The 14,698-nt window shown below is 47.7% G+C and overlaps 1 protein-coding gene across 1 annotated transcript in view; it reads right to left on the bottom strand.

The window, feature by feature from the left end:
- MFSD10 (major facilitator superfamily domain containing 10) overlaps nucleotides 1-4,547 on the bottom strand; it is a 131,851-nt gene extending 127,304 nt beyond the window's left edge. Inside the window, exon 1 of the mRNA XM_082259556.1 lies at nucleotides 4,512-4,547. The gene's annotated coding sequence lies outside the window, so the exon portion shown is untranslated. The remainder of the gene's footprint in view (nucleotides 1-4,511) is intronic.
- Between the last annotated feature and the right edge of the window lie 10,151 nt (nucleotides 4,548-14,698).

The raw sequence follows: 14,698 nt of genomic DNA, 5'->3' as shown, positions 1-14,698 counted from the left end.
CAGAAGTAAAATTTCATCCGACGAACGATCTGCTGATTTTGGGATTGTTATGCCCCGTACACACGCGTCGAAAATTGGCCGGGAATTTTCGCCCAACGTCCGATCTGTCGATTTTCGGCTTGTTAGTATGATGCTTCCGACAACCAACTCCGACTTTTCGGCCGAAAAAAATCTGGTGTGCAGACTATAACATTTTTGTCCTCCGTCAAAACACGGCCGATTTTCGTGCAGTCAGTACAGATTTCGACAGGGAAAAATCTGATGAGCAAGTCTGGGCATGCTCAGTGAAGAAAGAACACAAAGAAAGCAAACCAACACATGACATCACTTCTGAAGTAGAATTTTGTTGGGCGAGAAAATTCGTGTGCAGTCTAGGCACATTCCAACCAACAAAACACAACTTGGACAAAAGTCGGACGATCGTTGCGTGTGTACGAGGCTTAAGTATGGTGCTTTCAACAGCCGATTACGGATTTCCGGATGACAAAAACTGGATGTGCAGGCTATAAAATTGTTATTGTACGTGAACACAATGTCCAATTTTTGTCTCATTAGTACAGTTTTCATCTGAAAAAAATCATAAGAGCAAGACTAGGCATGCTCAGAGAGAAAGAACACATACAATTCATCACCTGACATCACTTCTGAAGTTGAATTCTGTCCTACGGGAATTTTCGTATGAAAGTAACCTCTTAACTTTCCATACGAGACTAGAATGCAACAAAAAATGGATGACAGATCGTCCGGTAATCTGATCGTGTGTACAAGACTTAAGACTGGTAACCCTGGGGTGGAGACACCATTTGAGGAGAGCCAGTGTGTGGATGATAGGCATTTAACAAAGTAGCATCTGGTGAGTTTACATTGCATGTGGGGTGAAGGAGCGGAGAACTACTAGTTTGTGTTCACCATCACGGGTTCACCTCCCTGTCTGTTTTACAATGGATTCATGACATACTGCACCATGATGCTCTTATTTTTATTTTTATGTACGGTTCTGTGGAAGGAACATCTATGAACTCTGACAAGCCCCCTCCCTCCTCCTCCTTATCAGAAGAGGTATACCGCTACTTTCATGGAATCCTGGCTACTTTCGGGATATTTTCACAAATGACTCTTTTTCATTCCAAAGAAGTAACTTTGTTGGACTTTTGGATTGATGCCAGATTTTATTATCTGGGTGATCTCATTTTATTGTATTTCATTAGCGCTGCAATCTGATTATTATTTTGAAGTGAGAGGAAAGTGTATCCTTTTATTGCTAGCAGCTTTTTGTTTTATTTGCTCTGATCTTGACTTGGAATTTGTCATAACTTGTGTGCAAACCAATCTACAAACGGTTATTAGGATTTACACGTAGCAGAATACATATTGGCCTAAATTGATGAAAACATTTGATTTTTTACATTTTTTTATTGGATGTGTTTTATAGCAGAAAGTAAAAAATATTGTTTTTTTTTTATACAAAAATGTCGCTCTTTTTTTGTTTATAGCACAAAAAATAAAAATCGCAGAGGTGATCAAATCCCACTAAAAGAAAGCTCTGTTTGTCCCGGTTCACATTTCTGCGATGCGGGAACGCTGCGAATATACAGCGTGTTCCCGCTTCGCATCCACACCCCTGGCAGTTCACACTGCCATATGCGATACGCAGGGGGTGTCAATTAAAAGTTAACGATACCCCCAGATCATATCGCAGTGCTATCTGAAAGTTCGCACAGAATCGGATTGCACTAATGTGAACCACCATGCGATCCGATTCTGCTGTGGACCAAAAAAAGGGTCCTGTGCGTCTTTTAGTGCGATTGTAGTGCGTAGTGCGTAATTTTAGGAGCATTGCGCTCCGAAATAAATGTGATCTCTGTGATCGCACAAATGTGAACCGGCACTTAGTGGGGAAAAAAGGACATCAATTTTATATGGGTACAGTGTCAGCTTTCAGTGCCGTATCGCAAAAAATGACCTGGTCATGAGGGAGGAGCCCCCGTTCACATTGGTGTGGCTTTTAAATCAGGGTGATTTCAAAGCCATACATCAGTGCGATTTGCACTTCCGATTTCATTGCAGCTTGCAACTTCATTTACCAGAAGTCTATGCAAGCCACAATGAAATTGGTAAAAAGTAGTGCAGGGACGTTTTTCATAATCGCTGTGACATGAGTGGCGGTGATATGAACAGTTCTATTGCTGACAATGGGGTGTGACTTGTCATGTGCTTTGACACTGTTAAATCGCATGACAAGTTTCACCCTTGTGAACAAGGGCTAAGCCACCGTTTACACTGAATGTGGTTTTGAAAGTGCGCTACTTCAGCACAATTTCAAAGCCAAAGGACAATGCAATTTAATCTATGGTTGGCCAAAATCTGTGCGATTTCATGCACAGACATCAATGCAAGTCGCACATGAAGTCGCCAAAAATAGTGCAGGAACCATTTTTCAAATCGCACCTACTAAGGCGGTGCCATAGAAAGACATTAGATGCCATTTCAGCTGCGATTTGTAATTTGCATGTTGCACCGGTGTAAATAGGGGCTAAGACTCCATTCACACTTGTACAAATCCAAAGTTGCACCGACTTTGGAGTGCAACTTTGACGCAACTTTGGATGGTTGTGACTTGGATAGGACTTTGGCTTTGACCAGTGATAATGGACAACTGTTGCATTGTATAAAATTCAGGTACAAATTTCATGCAACTTTTGAGTGTTAACATTGAAGTCTATGGCCCTCAAGTTGCATGAAAGTCGGATCAAAGTAGCGCATTAACTACTTTGAAGTCACTGCAACTTTAAAGTGGAGTTCCACCCAAAAGTGGAAATTCTGCTCATCTGCTTCCTCCCCCCCCCCCCCTCCGGTGCCACATTTGGTACCTTTCAGGGGGGAATGGATACCTGTTTTTGACAGGTACCCTTCCCCACTTCCGGGAGACAGAGCCGCGGCGCTGTTCCCCAGAAATTCCGTCCCCTTTCTCCTTCCCTCACCGCAAAGCCAATGAGAATGCGCATGCACAGTAGGGAACCGGCTTTGTAGCTGAAAGGCTTCATTGCCAGTTTCCCTTAGGGTGAATGGTGGCGGCACCCGATCAGAAAACTGTCTGGGGTGCTGACACTGCGGGCTCCAAGAACAGGTAAGTGTCTATATATTAAAATATATAATATAATATGTGTATTTGCTGACTTATAATTATTTTTTTCACAGGTGGAACACCGCTTTAAGTCGCACATATATGAATAGTTATCATTAGGGATGGGATCAGGCGTGTTCGGATCGTAGTCCCAACCTACCAGAGCAATCCCTCCAGAAACGCTAACATTGCACACCACCAATCATAGGCAGGGAGGCATTTCCTGGCCTGCAGCTGATTGGCGGTGTGCAGTGTCGGATTCCTGGCGGGATTGCTCAGGTAGGTTGGGACTAGGATCCAAACACGCCTGAGCCCATCCCTAGTTATTACTGGAAAACATGGGGGAACGACTTGTCATGCGACTTTAATGTCCAAAGTCGCATGACAAGTCTCTCAAGTGTGAATGGAGCCTACACCTTCCAGAGGCCAAGTGGTTAAAGTTGCAAGCCGCAATAAAAACTGCAGTGCAAATCGCATTGATCTATGGCTTTGAAATTGTGCTGAAGTAGTGCGATTTTGGAGCCGCACTTGTGTGAACCAGGGCTAATGCTCCATTCACATCCAGCATTGTGCGCAGAACCACACATTTCAAAACGCATGAAAAACGCTAAATATTATTTATTAACCATTAATTGGTAAAGATACTCCAAACGCGTTTTAATATGTGACAAATGTGCCAAAACATGCGACGTTCAATGCCCAAAAAGAGGCGGGGGGCTTCTTTTGGCGCGTTGGTTGCGCCTTAGGCGGCTTTTTCAAGTAAATAGGCTGCCCTATGTGTGTCACATCTTCCTGCAGTGCACAGATGTCAATGAGGCTCTAAAAATGCTCCTGAAATACAGAAATAAACAATGCAGAGCCACAGGTGTCACCATAAAGTTCACCTCATCCCTTCACAATGCAGAGCCACAGGTGTCACCATAAAGTTTACCTCATCCCTTCACAATGCAGAGCCACAGGTGTTGTCACCATAAATTTTACCTCATCCCTTCACAATGCAGAGCCACAGGTGTTGTCACCATAAATTTTACCTCATCCCTTCACAATGCAGAGCCACAGGTGTCACCATAAAGTTTACCTCATCCCTTCACACAATGCAGAGCCACAGGTGTTGTCACCATAAAGTTTACCTCATCCCTCCCTGTGACTGTCAGCCTGTGAGTACACAGCAGGCTTCTACACACCTCTATTACACCCTATAGGGATATACTCCACCGCCCCCTACAGGCTGCACTCTGCGCACCGTCCAGAGACCTCCATACCTGATACATCCCCATCCCGTCTACGTGTCCGCCCCTCCCCCACATAGTGGTGACCCCCCCATACACCGCACAGTCTGCCCCTCAGTGATGGTGACCCCCATACACTGTTTATGTCTCACACTCACCACACTTCCTGGCCGCTGTGTGATCGGTGTACAGAGACTCCTCCTCCCGATTCTCCTCCTCCCCGCCATCACCCGGCTCCATCCTCCCCTCAGACTCATCACTGAGCTATGACGTGCCCTCCCCCCCATCTCCATGTGTATATGAGGCCTAATACTGATCACTGGTGTCCCCAAAAAGGAAATAAAGGCATTTTCCTTAGTGTTGGATATAGTAGGGGGGGATTAGAACCCCTGCCAGGTTTTTATTGCTGTCTGTGCCTCCTAAGTTTACCCTGGCACCAAAAGCAGGCGTTTGATCCGCGTTTGCAAAGCCTCACACTCGCTTGTTATTGCAGAGGACGGTGTTGTTGCGTTTGTGTCAAAATTGATCGGACGCATAGCACTCGGCTTTACCGCTCCCCAAACGCCTCCATTCATGTCAATGCAAACACGCCACAAATGCTCCTATGGCGGTGACAGCGCGGTTGGGGTGTTTAGAAAGCGTTACTAGCCGAGATGATAGGACAAGAATCCATAGCATAGAAAAACAGCACAGAGGAGGCATTTACCACAACACAAATACTTCAAAAACGCATCAATAACACATCTTAGCGCAATAAAGGCTTGTTCACACAAACTCAAAATACTGATCTTATCAAACGCACCCATAGCGCTAAGAAGTACGGTTGATAAGCAATAAAAAGGACCCCCAAACACCCAATGTGCTTTGACATGCGTTTTTTGGTGTGTTAAAACTGCACGACAAACACCTATTTTTAACTGTAATGTACTACTGTGCCGCAACCACACTGCAACCACGCTGCAACCATACTGCAACCACTCCGCAACCACACCGCAACCACACCGCAACCACACCGCAACCACTCCGCAACCACACCACAACCACGCTGCAACCATACTGCAACCACTCCGCAACCACACCGCAATCACACTGCAACCATACTACAACCACTCCGCAACCACACTGCAACCACTCCGCAACCACACTGCAACCACGCCGCAACCACACTGCAACCACGCCACAACCACACCGCAACCACACTGCAACCACGCCACAACCACACTGCAACCACGCCACAACCACACTGCAACCACACTGCAACCACGCCGAAACCACACTGCAACCACGCCGCAACCACGCCGCAACTTTCACACTTGGGCGATGCGATTGTGGTGCAGTGAAAAAATCCTGCTTGTGGCATCTTTGGATCATATTTGGGAAGCTAAAACAAAATGCACTGAAAACGCTCCTCCCCATTGAAGTGAATAGGAAGCTCCAGAAAAGCGCTCAGCATTTTACTGGCAGTGAACCAGTACGAAAGGGACCTAAGGCCTTGTTCACACTGGCATTGAAAGCAGGCATTTTCAGTTGTTAACGCTCCTCAAATGCCTATGCAGCTGATTATATGGAAAGCGCACAGTGCAGTTCACATTATCAAAACATGAAGTGTTAGAATCGATTCCCTTCAAAATTGACGCTTCATGTCGACTTCGTGTCGAGGCGTTAAGCATTCCCTTCCCTTCAAGTCTATGGTAACGTGGCACAAAGACACTGGCGTTTGAGACGCAGTTGCGGTGTGTTAATACATTACAGTTGATAATAGGCATTTGTGGTGCGGTTTTACCTTGCCAAAAACACATCAACCGCGTCGCAAATGCGCATAGAGCTTTGGGGGGAGCATTTTTAGTGCTCATCAAATGCTTACCAAACGCCTCTATTAACGCTATAAGCGCATTTGAATGTGGACTTCAGAGGGCAAAACAGGTCCAAACGAGCGTCTTCACACTTGCTCGGAATACTGATGCTATCAGCTCGCTCTTCAGAGAGCATTTGGCCCCGTTCACATCTGGCGTTTTAGGATCTTAGGCAGAACCGCTACGATTCTGCCCACTATCCCAAATCACACTGCAATAGTGGCGGTTTTGCTGCGATTCTCCTCCTCCCCGCCATCACCCGGCTCCATCCTCCCCTCAGACTCATCACTGAGCTATGACGTGCCCTCCCCCCCATCTCCATGTGTATATGAGGCCTAATACTGATCACTGGTGTCCCCAAAAAGGAAATAAAGGCATTTTCCTTAGTGTTGGATATAGTAGGGGGGGATTAGAACCCCTGCCAGGTTTTTATTGCTGTCTGTGCCTCCTAAGTTTACCCTGGCACCAAAAGCAGGCGTTTGATCCGCGTTTGCAAAGCCTCACACTCGCTTGTTATTGCAGAGGACGGTGTTGTTGCGTTTGTGTCAAAATTGATCGGACGCATAGCACTCGGCTTTACCGCTCCCCAAACGCCTCCATTCATGTCAATGCAAACACGCCACAAATGCTCCTATGGCGGTGACAGCGCGGTTGGGGTGTTTAGAAAGCGTTACTAGCTGAGATGATAAGACAACAATCCATAGCATAGAAAAACAGCACAGAGGAGGCATTTACCACAATACAAATACTTCAAAAACGCATCAATAACACATCTTAGCGCAATAAAGGCTTGTTCACACAAACTCAAAATACCGATCTTATCAAACGCACCCATAGCGCTAAGAAGTACGGTTGATAAGCAATAGAAAGGACCCCCAAACACCCAATGTGCTTTGACATGCGTTTTTTGGTGTGTTAAAACTGCACGACAAACACCTATTTTTAACTGTAATGTACTACTGTGCCGCAACCACACTGCAACCACTCCGCAACCACACCGCAATCACACTGCAACCATACTGCAACCACACTGCAACCACGCCACAACCACACTGCAACCACGCCACAACCACACTGCAATCACACTGCAACCATACTGCAGCCGCGCTGCAACCACGCCACAACCACACTGCAACCACGCCACAACCACACTGCAACCACGCCACAACCACACTGCAACCACGCCGCAACCACACTGCAACCACGCCACAACCACACTGCAACCACGCCACAACCACACTGCAACCACGCCACAACCACACTGCAACCACGCCGCAACCACACTGCAACCACGCCACAACCACACTGCAACCACGCCACAACCACACTGCAACCACACTGCAACCACGCCGAAACCACACTGCAACCACGCCGCAACCACGCCGCAACTTTCACACTTGGGCGATGCGATTGTGGTGCAGTGAAAAAATCCTGCTTGTGGCATCTTTGGATCATATTTGGGAAGCTAAAACAAAATGCACTGAAAACACTCCTCCCCATTGAAGTGAATAGGAAGCTCCAGAAAAGCGCTCAGCATTTTACTGGCAGTGAACCAGTACGAAAGGGACCTAAGGCCTTGTTCACACTGGCATTGAAAGCAGGCATTTTCAGTTGTTAACGCTCCTCAAATGCCTATGCAGCTGATTATATGGAAAGCGCACAGTGCAGTTCACATTATCAAAACATGAAGTGTTAGAATCGATTCCCTTCAAAATTGACGCTTCATGTCGACTTCGTGTCGAGGCGTTAAGCATTCCCTTCCCTTCAAGTCTATGGTAACGTGGCACAAAGACACTGGCGTTTGAGACGCAGTTGCGGTGTGTTAATACATTACAGTTGATAATAGGCATTTGTGGTGCGGTTTTACCTTGCCAAAAACACATCAACCGCGTCGCAAATGCGCATAGAGCTTTGGGGGGAGCATTTTTAGTGCTCATCAAATGCTTACCAAACGCCTCTATTAACGCTATAAGCGCATTTGAATGTGGACTTCAGAGGGCAAAACAGGTCCAAACGAGCGTCTTCACACTTGCTCGGAATACTGATGCTATCAGCTCGCTCTTCAGAGAGCATTTGGCCCCGTTCACATCTGGCGTTTTAGGATCTTAGGCAGAACCACTACGATTCTGCCCACTATCCCAAATCACACTGCAATAGTGGCGGTTTTGCTGCGATTCTCCTCCTCCCCGCCATCACCCGGCTCCATCCTCCCCTCAGACTCATCACTGAGCTATGACGTGCCCTCCCCCCCATCTCCATGTGTATATGAGGCCTAATACTGATCACTGGTGTCCCCAAAAAGGAAATAAAGGCATTTTCCTTAGTGTTGGATATAGTAGGGGGGGATTAGAACCCCTGCCAGGTTTTTATTGCTGTCTGTGCCTCCTAAGTTTACCCTGGCACCAAAAGCAGGCGTTTGATCCGCGTTTGCAAAGCCTCACACTCGCTTGTTATTGCAGAGGACGGTGTTGTTGCGTTTGTGTCAAAATTGATCGGACGCATAGCACTCGGCTTTACCGCTCCCCAAACGCCTCCATTAATGTCAATGCAAACACGCCACAAATGCTCCTATGGCGGTGACAGCGCGGTTGGGGTGTTTAGAAAGCGTTACTAGCCGAGATGATAGGACAAGAATCCATAGCATAGAAAAACAGCACAGAGGAGGCATTTACCACAACACAAATACTTCAAAACGCATCAATAACACATCTTAGCGCAATAAAGGCTTGTTCACACAAACTCAAAATACTGATCTTATCAAACGCGCCTATAGCGCTAAGAAGTATGGTTGATAAGCAATAAAAAGGACCCCCAAACACCCAATGTGCTTTGACATGCGTTTTTTGGTGTGTTAAAACTGCACGACAAACACCTATTTTTAACTGTAATGTACTACTGTGCCGCAACCACACTGCAACCACTCCGCAACCACACCGCAATCACACTGCAACCATACTGCAACCACTCCGCAACCACACTGCAACCACTCCGCAACCACACTGCAACCACGCCGCAACCACACTGCAACCACGCCACAACCACACTGCAACCACGCCACAACCACACTGCAACCACGCCACAACCACACTGCAACCACACTGCAACCACGCCACAACCACACTGCAACCACGCCACAACCACACTGCAACCACACCGCAATCACACTGCAACCGCGCTGCAACCACGCCACAACCACACTGCAACCACTCCGCAACCACACTGCAACCACGCCACAACCACACTGCAACCACGCCACAACCACACTGCAACCACGCCGCAACCACACTGCAACCACGCCGCAACCACACTGCAACCACGCCACAACCACACTGCAACCACGCCACAACCACACTGCAACCACGCCACAACCACACTGCAACCACACTGCAACCACGCCGAAACCACACTGCAACCACGCCGCAACCACGCCGCAACTTTCACACTTGGGCGATGCGATTGTGGTGCAGTGAAAAAATCCTGCTTGTGGCATCTTTGGATCATATTTGGGAAGCTAAAACAAAATGCACTGAAAACACTCCTCCCCATTGAAGTGAATAGGAAGCTCCAGAAAAGCGCTCAGCATTTTACTGGCAGTGAACCAGTACGAAAGGGACCTAAGGCCTTGTTCACACTGGCATTGAAAGCAGGCATTTTCAGTTGTTAACGCTCCTCAAATGCCTATGCAGCTGATTATATGGAAAGCGCACAGTGCAGTTCACATTATCAAAACATGAAGTGTTAGAATCGATTCCCTTCAAAATTGACGCTTCATGTCGACTTCGTGTCGAGGCGTTAAGCATTCCCTTCCCTTCAAGTCTATGGTAACGTGGCACAAAGACACTGGCGTTTGAGACGCAGTTGCGGTGTGTTAATACATTACAGTTGATAATAGGCATTTGTGGTGCGGTTTTACCTTGCCAAAAACACATCAACCGCGTCGCAAATGCGCATAGAGCTTTGGGGGGAGCATTTTTAGTGCTCATCAAATGCTTACCAAACGCCTCTATTAACGCTATAAGCGCATTTGAATGTGGACTTCAGAGGGCAAAACAGGTCCAAACGAGCGTCTTCACACTTGCTCGGAATACTGATGCTATCAGCTCGCTCTTCAGAGAGCATTTGGCCCCGTTCACATCTGGCGTTTTAGGATCTTAGGCAGAACCACTACGATTCTGCCCACTATCCCAAATCACACTGCAATAGTGGCGGTTTTGCTGCGATTCTCCTCCTCCCCGCCATCACCCGGCTCCATCCTCCCCTCAGACTCATCACTGAGCTATGACGTGCCCTCCCCCCCATCTCCATGTGTATATGAGGCCTAATACTGATCACTGGTGTCCCCAAAAAGGAAATAAAGGCATTTTCCTTAGTGTTGGATATAGTAGGGGGGGATTAGAACCCCTGCCAGGTTTTTATTGCTGTCTGTGCCTCCTAAGTTTACCCTGGCACCAAAAGCAGGCGTTTGATCCGCGTTTGCAAAGCCTCACACTCGCTTGTTATTGCAGAGGACGGTGTTGTTGCGTTTGTGTCAAAATTGATCGGACGCATAGCACTCGGCTTTACCGCTCCCCAAACGCCTCCATTCATGTCAATGCAAACACGCCACAAATGCTCCTATGGCGGTGACAGCGCGGTTGGGGTGTTTAGAAAGCGTTACTAGCTGAGATGATAAGACAACAATCCATAGCATAGAAAAACAGCACAGAGGAGGCATTTACCACAATACAAATACTTCAAAAACGCATCAATAACACATCTTAGCGCAATAAAGGCTTGTTCACACAAACTCAAAATACTGATCTTATCAAACGCACCCATAGCGCTAAGAAGTACGGTTGATAAGCAATAGAAAGGACCCCCAAACACCCAATGTGCTTTGACATGCGTTTTTTGGTGTGTTAAAACTGCACGACAAACACCTATTTTTAACTGTAATGTACTACTGTGCCGCAACCACACTGCAACCACTCCGCAACCACACCGCAATCACACTGCAACCATACTGCAACCACACTGCAACCACGCCACAACCACACTGCAACCACGCCACAACCACACTGCAACCACGCCACAACCACACTGCAATCACACTGCAACCATACTGCAGCCGCGCTGCAACCACGCCACAACCACACTGCAACCACGCCACAACCACACTGCAACCACGCCACAACCACACTGCAACCACACTGCAACCACGCCGCAACCACACTGCAACCACGCCACAACCACACTGCAACCACGCCACAACCACACTGCAACCACGCCACAACCACACTGCAACCACACTGCAACCACGCCGAAACCACACTGCAACCACGCCACAACCACGCCGCAACTTTCACACTTGGGCGATGCGATTGTGGTGCAGTGAAAAAATCCTGCTTGTGGCATCTTTGGATCATATTTGGGAAGCTAAAACAAAATGCACTGAAAACACTCCTCCCCATTGAAGTGAATAGGAAGCTCCAGAAAAGCGCTCAGCATTTTACTGGCAGTGAACCAGTACGAAAGGGACCTAAGGCCTTGTTCACACTGGCATTGAAAGCAGGCATTTTCAGTTGTTAACGCTCCTCAAATGCCTATGCAGCTGATTATATGGAAAGCGCACAGTGCAGTTCACATTATCAAAACATGAAGTGTTAGAATCGATTCCCTTCAAAATTGACGCTTCATGTCGACTTCGTGTCGAGGCGTTAAGCATTCCCTTCCCTTCAAGTCTATGGTAACGTGGCACAAAGACACTGGCGTTTGAGACGCAGTTGCGGTGTGTTAATACATTACAGTTGATAATAGGCATTTGTGGTGCGGTTTTACCTTGCCAAAAACACATCAACCGCGTCGCAAATGCGCATAGAGCTTTGGGGGGAGCATTTTTAGTGCTCATCAAATGCTTACCAAACGCCTCTATTAACGCTATAAGCGCATTTGAATGTGGACTTCAGAGGGCAAAACAGGTCCAAACGAGCGTCTTCACACTTGCTCGGAATACTGATGCTATCAGCTCGCTCTTCAGAGAGCATTTGGCCCCGTTCACATCTGGCGTTTTAGGATCTTAGGCAGAACTGCTACGATTCTGCCCACAATCCCAAATCACACTGCAATAGTGGCGGTTTTGCTGCGATTCTCCTCCTCCCCGCCATCACCCGGCTCCATCCTCCCCTCAGACTCATCACTGAGCTATGACGTGCCCTCCCCCCCATCTCCATGTGTATATGAGGCCTAATACTGATCACTGGTGTCCCCAAAAAGGAAATAAAGGCATTTTCCTTAGTGTTGGATATAGTAGGGGGGGATTAGAACCCCTGCCAGGTTTTTATTGCTGTCTGTGCCTCCTAAGTTTACCCTGGCACCAAAAGCAGGCGTTTGATCTGCGTTTGCAAAGCCTCACACTCGCTTGTTATTGCAGAGGACGGTGTTGTTGCGTTTGTGTCAAAATTGATCGGACGCATAGCACTCGGCTTTACCGCTCCCCAAACGCCTCCATTAATGTCAATGCAAACACGCCACAAATGCTCCTATGGCGGTGACAGCGCGGTTGGGGTGTTTAGAAAGCGTTACTAGCCGAGATGATAGGACAAGAATCCATAGCATAGAAAAACAGCACAGAGGAGGCATTTACCACAACACAAATACTTCAAAAACGCATCAATAACACATCTTAGCGCAATAAAGGCTTGTTCACACAAACTCAAAATACTGATCTTATCAAACGCGCCTATAGCGCTAAGAAGTACGGTTGATAAGCAATAAAAAGGACCCCCAAACACCCAATGTGCTTTGACATGCGTTTTTTGGTGTGTTAAAACTGCACGACAAACACCTATTTTTAACTGTAATGTACTACTGTGCCGCAACCACACTGCAACCACTCCGCAACCACACCGCAATCACACTGCAACCATACTGCAACCACTCCGCAACCACACTGCAACCACTCCGCAACCACACTGCAACCACGCCGCAACCACGCCGCAACCACACTGCAACCACGCCGCAACCACGCCGCAACCACACTGCAACCACGCCACAACCACACTGCAACCACGCCACAACCACACTGCAACCACACTGCAACCACGCCACAACCACACTGCAACCACGCCACAACCACACTGCAACCACACTGCAACCACGCCACAACCACACTGCAACCACGCCACAACCACACTGCAACCACACTGCAACCACACCGCAATCACACTGCAACCGCGCTGCAACCACGCCACAACCACACTGCAACCACTCCGCAACCACACTGCAACCACGCCACAACCACACTGCAACCACGCCGCAACCACACTGCAACCACGCCGCAACCACACTGCAACCACGCCACAACCACACTGCAACCACGCCACAACCACACTGCAACCACACTGCAACCACGCCGAAACCACACTGCAACCACGCCGCAACCACGCCGCAACTTTCACACTTGGGCGATGCGATTGTGGTGCAGTGAAAAAATCCTGCTTGTGGCATCTTTGGATCATATTTGGGAAGCTAAAACAAAATGCACTGAAAACACTCCTCCCCATTGAAGTGAATAGGAAGCTCCAGAAAAGCGCTCAGCATTTTACTGGCAGTGAACCAGTACGAAAGGGACCTAAGGCCTTGTTCACACTGGCATTGAAAGCAGGCATTTTCAGTTGTTAACGCTCCTCAAATGCCTATGCAGCTGATTATATGGAAAGCGCACAGTGCAGTTCACATTATCAAAACATGAAGTGTTAGAATCGATTCCCTTCAAAATTGACGCTTCATGTCGACTTCGTGTCGAGGCGTTAAGCATTCCCTTCCCTTCAAGTTTATGGTAACGTGGCACAAAGACACTGGCGTTTGAGACGCAGTTGCGGTGTGTTAATACATTACAGTTGATAATAGGCATTTGTGGTGCGGTTTTACCTTGCCAAAAACACATCAACCGCGTCGCAAATGCGCATAGAGCTTTGGGGGGAGCATTTTTAGTGCTCATCAAATGCTTACCAAACGCCTCTATTAACGCTATAAGCGCATTTGAATGTGGACTTCAGAGGGCAAAACAGGTCCAAACGAGCGTCTTCACACTTGCTCGGAATACTGATGCTATCAGCTCGCTCTTCAGAGAGCATTTGGCCCCGTTCACATCTGGCGTTTTAGGATCTTAGGCAGAACCGCTACGATTCTGCCCACTATCCCAAATCACACTGCAATAGTGGCGGTTTTGCTGCGATTCTCCTCCTCCCCGCCATCACTCGGCTCCATCCTCCCCTCAGACTCATCACTGAGCTATGACGTGCCCTCCCCCCCATCTCCATGTGTATATGAGGCCTAATACTGATCACTGGTGTCCCCAAAAAGGAAATAAAGGCATTTTCCTTAGTGTTGGATATAGTAGGGGGGGATTAGAACCCCTGCCAGGTTTTTATTGCTGTCTGTGCCTCCTAAGTTTACCCTGGCACCAAAAGCAGGCGTTTGATCCGCGTTTGCAAAGCCTCACACTCGCTTGT

Source organism: Pelophylax lessonae (assembly GCF_965119305.1).
Source record: "Pelophylax lessonae genome assembly, chromosome: 1".
NCBI lineage: Eukaryota > Metazoa > Chordata > Amphibia > Anura > Ranidae > Pelophylax > Pelophylax lessonae.
This window is presented reverse-complemented; position numbering and strand designations above follow the sequence as displayed.